The sequence below is a fragment of the Lathamus discolor genome, chromosome 2 (genome assembly GCF_037157495.1).
Source record: "Lathamus discolor isolate bLatDis1 chromosome 2, bLatDis1.hap1, whole genome shotgun sequence".
Lineage (NCBI taxonomy): Eukaryota > Metazoa > Chordata > Aves > Psittaciformes > Psittacidae > Lathamus > Lathamus discolor.
In genome coordinates this window covers 7,273,174-7,282,349 of record NC_088885.1, presented here as the reverse complement: position 1 = coordinate 7,282,349, position 9,176 = coordinate 7,273,174, and the positions used below count along the sequence as shown (strand labels likewise).

The window sequence follows — 9,176 nt, the reverse complement described above, 5'->3', positions numbered from 1 at the left end:
TTCCAGGCGAGCCATTCACGCCGTACCAGTCTGAGATGCACATCTTTCCAGGAATGGCTTCCATCCAGGCTGACACGTGAAAGAATTTTGCTCTGCTTCAGCAGTGTAAAGGCACTGGGGCTTCTGAGCACTGCCGTCTTGGAACATGATTTCCCTTCAGATGCTTGTGCTGGTTATTATCTTTCTGGTTACAGCTGAAATAAACCATTTGTGTTTCAGAAGGAATGATAGTGCTTGAATTTCTAATTAATTTTGAATGTTATTTACAAGATTAATATGAAGATGTGCTTTGGTACGTGGCCATGAGTGTGGTATCACTGTATATAATATTTCCATTCACAACCGAGCAATTAATCTTTCCCGCTATACCCATCAGTTCCTCTTTAATTTTGTGCAGTGGAGTATGAAACTCTTTTCACTCTGGTATTTCCTGTACAGGAGGGGTTCAATAAGATGTAAAGCTCTGAATCACTTTTGGAGATGTTAATTCTCACATAACAGCAGAATTTAAGGGAACAGAAATACTGTTGGTAAGGTTAAACCCCATGAACGATGAGGATAAGATGACTGGGTTGAACATCATGGCAGCTCCAAGACCTCTTAGGAAAAGGCATAGAAGTTGCCTATGAAAGGTTGCAGTATCAGCAAGCAAAGCTGCCGCTATTGAGTATTTAGGATTTTGAATTGAGAGGGAGAAGAAAGCAAAACTAATGTAACAGAACCGTAGGAAGTCTTGAATGGAAAGAGCATACGACCAACCAGGCTGAGGCCCCAGTGAGCATGCTGGAGATGAGTACATCCTAAAGATGAGCTAGTGTGAGTTTGAACTGGGAATCTGTGTGGACTGGAATAAAGATCACTGATAGTTTTGCCGCACTGATGTTAGTGGAGCTAGGCTTAATCTTACTTCCTAAGTTAAATGGCTCCTTATCATTGAGATTCTGCCTCTATGAAGAACGAGACACTGCCCTAAGGTTTATTTCATTGTAAAGTGACAGGGAGGCCCGTTAGGCAGATACTGACTGGGATATAATACAGTAAAGCTGGAAAATCAACCAATATAAGTAAAAAAAAAAAATCAAATAAAATAGGAATTTGTAAAACAAAAAAATGTTAATAAATGTTTAAAGAAGTATTTTAAAGGGCTGGAAGTAGCTGTGGCAGGTACAGCCAGCCAGCCAGGGGCCTGACAAAAGCCCACAAAAGCTTCCCCCCTCAGACCAGAGCCCAGGAGAGCTTCTTCCCTTCAGACCACAGCCCGGGAGAGCTTCTTACACTTCAGACCAGAGCCCGGGAATGCTGCTTCCCCCTCAGGCCAGAGCCTTAGTCAAGATTTTGCTTGGATTTGGACTTTCAGTCATTCCCATATGGTACGGTAGACTGATTTGGAAAAACAAGAGATATTTCAGGAAAGGTAAGGAAGGTTTTCTCAGAAATATGTCATAATGGGACATTTTGATACTTCAGTTTGGGATTTGTCGTCGTCCCCCCCCCATTTAAAGGTAATTCAAGACAAACCGAATTCTCCTTGTGCAATGACTTTCATTTGACATGCTTCTGTTGTGCATGTACAGGATTTCATCTGTATCGCTCTGAACTTGTCCCCTTTTGTCTGAAAGTGACTGCTGCTACCAGAGGAATAATTTTGCCTTGACTCTTCTCCCTTCCTTTTTGTGATGGCTTTACGCCAGCCAGCAGCGGAACATGCACACAGCCACTTACTGCTCCCCCTCCCACCCCAACCAAGCGGGACAGGAGAGAACAGAAACCCTGACACGAAACTCATGGTTCGAGATCCAGTTAGTTTAACACATGTAGGAAAAAGACAAAGAACACACAGAGAGCCCCTAAAAAGCCCCCAGCTAACCAAAGCAAATCAGTCATTCGCCATCTCCCACAAGCAGACTGATGCTTCACCAGTCTCTAAGTAATGATCACATTGTAAGCCAAGGAACCCTACACCTTTCTTCCTCTACCCCCATTTTAATGCTAACTGTGGTGTTATCTTGTGTGGAACATCCCTTTGGCAAATTTGGGTCAGCTGTCCCGGTGTCCCCTCCCAACACTTTTCCACCCCCCAGCTTACTCTCAGTGAAGGGATGGGGGTGCAGAATGGCAAAGAAGAACCCATTGCTGCTGTGCAAGTGCTTTTTAGCAATAGTCAAAATACTTGTGTATTACCAAAACTGTTCAGTCACAGATCCAAACCACAGCACCACAGGGGTTGCTATGAAGACAGTTAACTCAATACCAGCTAGACCCGGTCCAGTCTTGGAACAGCTTGCCAATTTTCCAGGCCACTGGGTAACTGCATATTACTTACCTACCCCATCTTTTCAGTTTTTCAACAAGTAAAACACAGCCTATTCTTTCTTATGATTCAAACAGGCTTTTTAATTTTATTTTATTGTTCCAGAATTGAGTGGCAAGGGGGTGTTATTTGTTCACTTGTTACGAAGTTATTTGCGAAGTTTCAAGATGAGACTAAAGGAATTTTCTAGGTTAGATTTGTTTCAAGTGAAATTGTCCCCCCCAGAGCTGATGCTTGGTTGAAGAAACATCAGATAACCACACTAGTGAAAACGCACAAGTGGTAGAATAAAAAGAAAAGTAACTTTCATGTTTGCTTCTGACTCTGTCTTAAAGATTTAGTAATGGAGATGGAAACCAGTACTGTTAATGTAGCAGACATTAGAAACTCAGATAGCTTTGCCACCTCCCAGCACCCAGGGCTGCTGAAAAGAGAAGCCAGGGAGCTCACACCTATTAGAGAGCTGGGACTGACAAATGCGTGTGTGGGGAACTTCCATGCTGTGCAAATTAGTGCTGAAATTACATTGGCCTCTTACAGCTGCTACTGTTTATCCAATGTTCTTTGCTGTTTTTCTATCAGCTGAAATTAATTGTAATTCAGCGAAACAGTGATAAAAGGCTGGTATTTAGTTGTGTTCTGTGGTTGAGCTTCATTAAAAGCTTTAATCTAAAGCTCCACCATGGGAAGTCTCACAGAGCTAAAATGGGAGGTCTCTGAAGAGCTTTAATTTCAAACCCAGGTCAGGTCTCAGAAGCGCTGGTTCTTTTTCTTTCTTTTCTAGGTTTTGGGGTGGTTGTTTGGTGTGTGGGTTTTTTTGGGTTTTTGGAGGTTTTTTGTCTTCTTACCTTCCGGTGATGTCTTTAAAAAGCATTAAAGTCAATTCTGAAACATAAGGCTTAGCTCACAAAGCTCAGTTTTAATGGACTGGACTTTGTGTATACGTCAGACATGAGATTCATTAAATCAAGTCACAGGCTGCTGCAGCAGCTTTACTTGGTATAGAAGGTGTTTCTCTTGGGAGGAGGAGAAGACTATCTTGAAAACAAAATCCAGTAGTCCTGTCTTACTGCACACAAAGCTTTACATAAGTGGAAAAGCAAAAAAGAAAACAGCAGGACAAAGCTAGCTAAGGCACCGTACTGAAGTAGTAATGTCAGGCAACAAATGATATCTCTGTACAGTTATAGCAAAACTCCAGCAATAGATAGCCAGGAAACCTTAAACAGTTTTTCTGACTTCTTAGGGCAAAACGTCTTCCAGTAACAATGGCTACATGTGTTATATTATATTATGTTAACTGTATTCCATGTGGAATACTGTTGTGAACAATAGCTTTCCTGAGGGACAGAAAAAAATAACTTTGGGAGGAGGAGGTATGGGCTGACTGTGGTTCAGTATTCATAGCTGTCAAGATGGATGCAATTTACAGGAGGAGCTGGAAAGGTCACTTGGTGATGAAGTTATTTCATTTTGTATTTCTGGGTTCTTTGGGACAGGGGAACAGAATGTCCCTTTATCAGCATGGGAATGGTGCACCCTTGCCTTTGGATTTATAGGGTGGAATAGGCCTCTGTTTTGAGGACAATTTCTTACAAATTATAAAAGCTGGGAGGCCAGTAGGCAATCTCATGATTCTGTAGGTCTGGTACAGTGGAAATACTTGAAGAAGTGATTGATTTATACTTTGATTAGATCCTTTGATTACAGCTCCAGAGTGTCTTGCTTTGTACAAGGAAGAGGTCACTCAATCTTCACGGTAGTCACCCCATCCAAGTCTGTTTTACTCAGAGAAGAGATAATAGAGAATCCAAGCAGGTTCCGTGTCACCTTGCAACTGGGCAGGCTTCAGTCGTATCAGAATTTGTCACCTTGTAATCATTTTGCATGCATGTAAACATTGATATCTATTGTAATACACGTTATCGATCTGCTCATTACTGTTTTCTTAAGTCCTTTTTTACTTGCCCTTAATGCTGGGGCCTGAAGTCTCAAGACAAGGCTTTGTGGCAGGAGTGAAATTAATTCAAGCAGTTTGTTCACAGTGGATCAGTTACAGTATTCACTCACTATAAAAGTTTGCATTCAGAGAACATTAAAACTAAATTAAATGAGCAGGTTCCAATATACTCATAATTAGACTTCCCCTAGCGTGTTTATCTGGGATGCAGCTCTACAGTGTAACAGAAAACTATATTGGTGCATTAGGAGCATCACTGTGGAAAAGGTTCAACAAGGGATAGCAGTAGAAACAATACAAATGTTTTTCTGAAGGCAAAAATGCATTTTTGTGTGTCACTATGAATTATGAGAAATAGCGTGTCCTGGATGCTAGGATTTGGAGCTGTGGTTCAGGGATGCTGACTTCTGTTCCTGTTACTGTTCTGCTGGGTGAGCTACCAGCTTGCTTTGTCATTCTGTGCTTCCATTTCCCTGCCCATTGAATGAAGGTAAGGTATTTTTCCAAGAACATTATAAATCTACAGCAGGTAGCTATTACTTACCTATCAAAACTTACATTGCCCCCATATCTCAAGGGATGGGAACAAAAGAAAAGAAGAAAAACCCTAAAAATTAATGTTAGTAGAATTTCACATCAATTTTTTTGTAGACAAAGGAAGGCCTTTTGCTTTTGGATTTGTTTTTGGTTTGTGCCAACTGTGCTGTTTTGTGCTCTTGGCTGAATGCAGAGTTCTGTGTTTGAATACCTTTCTTGACGCCAGAAGTCCGAGCTCACGTTTTATATAATTTATATAAAATGATAATTCCTTTATAGAAATAGTTTCAGTTGTAATTTCTTCAAGGTAGTCAGAACAGCATTCAGCACCTTGGGCCAAACAGAACTACAAATAGTGTGTGTATTTTTATAAATAGGACATTGTCTCTGCCTTCACGCAGTGAAGTCACAGTGTTGTAAGCAGTAGATTTAATTCGGTAAATGTGAAATTCATGGCTGATCGGGTATGAGATAGTAATAAGAAGCAAAGCACCAGCTTTTGTCGCTGTCAGTGGAAGCTCAAGCAACTAGGAAGAGTTAGAGAGCTTCCCCAAGGCTGCACATTTCCTCCTCACAATATCTGAAGCAAGACACACACCAACAGGAGCACAGAGGGAGGAATGCAGTGGTGAGCTGTTTGTTTCCTAACAGCAGCTAAATTTTAAACTGGAATAAATTGCCTCTATCAAGGTATGGGCAGCAGCCTTGCATATGCTCTTTCTTCTCAGTGTAACATATAAATGTGGGTCCCATTGTTTATTACTGCTTTTACTGTGCCATCTCATACCATTTCAGCGTGAGTGGTTTCATAACTCCTGCACATGAGCACAGGGGCTGTTTGAGGTATCAGCCTAAGCTTAGTACTCTTGCTAAAAACGAAATCTGAGATTGTCTCCCATTCTCTCTTTTGTGTTCTCTTCATTACAGTTTGCTTCATGTTTTCATCTGTTGTAGGAAATGTTTTAACCGCATCATCAAGATCCATAATCACATAACCTAACATTGGTCATGGCCATTACACCTGTCTAGAATGACTTTTGTCTATAGATTTTCCAGGATTTCCAGGAGCTTCCTAGCTCATATGGATAATAGTCCTTGTTAAAATTTAATACATCTTGTGTTTACTATTTCCTTTCCCCTTTCTTTGAAGAATATTTTTACAGTTACATTTATTAATTATCAAACAGATATGTGCAGTATGATTTCTCTATATACATCTGTATGCAAATACATATTATTTTCCCTAATAAGAAAGTTTGTGTAGGGAAAACAAATATTGCTACTTTTAACTGGTTTGTAAATTGCACTGAAGCAAATCCAGGAGTCAGGATGTCTTGAAATCCCTGAATACTGAGATACAGTTCTAAATCAGGTTTTTATTTAGTGAGTTCTTTGTATTCAAAGCTAAGTCCCTCATGTCGGATACCTTCTACATTCCCCTAAACATCAGTATCAGACACCAAGAGCTGTATTTGGAAAGCAGTTTACAACACATTCACACAAGTAGTTTTATGCTATATTGATCCAGTTGAACAGGTAGTGTAAAAAGTCAGTTGAGCAGGACATGATGCGAGTTAGTCAAGCTGATAGTTTTCTCTGAGGTTACCAGTGGTTCCCTGGGAGCTTAAGTGGTAAGGGTTGTTTTTTATATACTACTACTTTCAAATTTCATAGACAATAACAACTTATACTATAAGGATCATTTGGTGGCAATTTTATTTGTGCAAGTTGAAACAGCATTAAAGACATCATGACACGCTTGTGAGGTGGGCAAATGCCAACCTTATGAAATTTAACTGTGCCAAGTGCAAGGTCCTACACCTGGGTCAGGGCAATCCCAGGCACAGCTACAGGTTGGGCAGAGAAGAGATTCAGAGCGGCCCTGCAGAGAAGGACTTGAGGGTGCTGGTCGATGAGAAAATGAACATGAGCCGGCTGCAGTGTGCGCTCGCAGCCCAGAAAGCCAACCGTATCCTGGGCTGCATCAAAAGGAGCGTGACCAGCAGGTCGAAGGAGGTGATCCTGCCCCTCTACTCTGCTCTTGTGAGACCTCACCTGGAGTATTGTGTGCGGTTCTGGTGTTCTCAACATAAAAAGGACATGGAACTGCTGGAACAAGTCCAGAGGAGGCCACGAGGACGATCAGGGGACTGGAGCACCTCCCGTATGAAAACAGGCTGAGGAAGTTGGGGCTGCTCAGCCTGGAGAAGAGAAGGCTGCGTGGAGACCTCATAGCAGCCTTCCAGTACCTGAAGGGGGCCTGGAGAGGGACTCTTCCTTAGGTACTGTAGTGATAGGATGAGGGGTAATGGGTTCAAACTTCAACAGGGGAAGTTTAGATTGGATATAAGGAAGAAGTTCTTTCCTTTAAGGGTGGTGAGGCACTGGAATCGGTTGCCCAAGGAAGTTGTGAATGCTCCATCCCTGGCAGTGTTCAAGTCCAGGTTGGACAGAGCCTTGGGTGAGATGGTTTAGTGCGAATTGTCCCTGCCCATGGCAGGAGGGTTGGAGCTGGATGATCTTAAGGTCCTTTCCAACCCAGACTATTCTGTGATTCTATGATTCTATATGCTGTACTAAAAGGAGAAAAGAAATACATGCTCATTGCTCCTTCACATTTTTCTGAAGTACACTGGAAACAGTTCATTCAGCTGTACTATAGCACAGTTGACTAGATGAACAAAAAGCCATTACCAAAGCTGTCCTTTCAATTTCTAACTCATTTCCTCTATTTCTCTGTTTCACAGTCTGTGTTGAAAAGGTTTGTCCCCAGCTCCTAGACAAAGACAACTTGTGAATAGCAAATGTCAATGTCAGAAATGTCTAGCAAAACAGAAAAAGGAAATGACTAATGAGAAAATCTCAGACAACCCATATCAGGACCTATGGATAGTGGCTTTAGCAGTAACAGTAAATTGGTGATGACATACACTATAGCACTGCTTTTGTCCTTTCTCCTGTGGCTGATTGGTAAGCTGTACTCTTTGGGGAGGATGTTAAGCTCATCTTCTGTGAGTGCATGAGTAGCTCACAGACATACCCAAGTCGAATATGCTGTTCTCAAACAGCATCCAGGGATCCCTGCTTTTCAAAGCAGTCACAGACTTTTGTTGCTTAAGTCTGGCAATTTGGGTAGAAACATCTCCTCGGTCACTACTGTGTATTATGTTAAACTAGAGCTACTCAGAAATGGTACTGGTTTGAAACTGGAGTATTTAGTTAGCTGCATGCCAGGAGGGTTCTGGGACAACCTCACTTGGCCTGAATAACCTATTTATTTTAAGAAATAGCTTTGCCTTCTTGCTGACCTATGGATGCAGTCGAATCTGAAGTCACCTGTTGGACTGCATTTAATATCTAGAGCCATAAAACATTAAGATTATGGCTGCATTTGTAATAATGTCCCATAGTCCATTACTGGCAGTGGAAGACATGAAAGTTTAAATGATTTCCAAGGGTCTGAGCTCCAGGGGCAGCAGAATCAGTCAGACTTGAGGTGTTAAAATCTAATTGTGAGACTGGACAGTGGCTGAACAAAAGAAATACATGAGATAGAGTGGGATGTAATGTAACAGTCTTACTGTTTATTTGGCTGCCTTCCTGTTGTCAAGTCTGTGTAGACTGCCAGGCAGAGAATTTGACAGAAGACAATGCAGTAGCTCTGTCTTTATTCCTGACCAATTCTGCCCTTTCATAACAGATGGCTTAAAACACTTTGGGGTGAAGAGAGTGCAGGATGATGTATAATCAGACTGACCAAGATCTGTCTGCATGTTGCCTGATAACCAGCACCACTGTCACTGTTGCTTCAAGTGACCTCCTCTGCAGGTTCCTTCAGAGTTCTGAAAGCTGCTTCATCTGAAAGATTTTGTATTTATTACCATGTAATTCCCAGATTTCTTCATGTTCATTCTTCTGCTTTTGAATATTTTGGAAGTCTCATTCTCTTTACCATTATAAAGAGGGAGACCAAAATGTGACTTGGAACTTCTTGATTATAGCTATCCATATTCAGGTGAGAATTTATTCAGTTCCTTTATGTGGAGAGCTTTAAGCATTTGCTGGGACCCTTGAAATTCACAGAATTCAGTGAATTATCTTGCTAATGGCTTGGAAGGCAAATGTGTTTATTCAGATGGGATCAAAAGTTGTTAGCAATGCAACCTTAACTCCAGATATACCAAAGAAAACTAAACTTACTTGCTATAACTAAATTTATTCGCTATTTATTTACATCTCTGTTTAGACCCACTTTGCTTAAGTTAACAAAGGAATAATAATGTCGTCAAATTATCTGTGGGATAACTGATGTGTGAGTGGTGTGTGTGAGTGGGAGGGGTAATACAGAAAAGAGCAGCTTACCTTGAT

At 41.3% G+C, this 9,176-nt stretch overlaps 1 long non-coding RNA gene across 3 annotated transcripts in view; it reads left to right on the top strand.

Moving 5' to 3' along the window:
* Nucleotides 1-2,966: 2,966 nt before the first annotated feature.
* The window catches only part of LOC136009107 (uncharacterized), a 58,530-nt gene continuing 52,320 nt past the window's right edge, over nt 2,967-9,176 (top strand). For all 3 annotated transcript variants that reach the window (XR_010610334.1, XR_010610333.1, XR_010610332.1), the window contains exon 1: nt 2,967-3,053. This is a non-coding gene — a long non-coding RNA (uncharacterized LOC136009107). The remainder of the gene's footprint in view (nt 3,054-9,176) is intronic.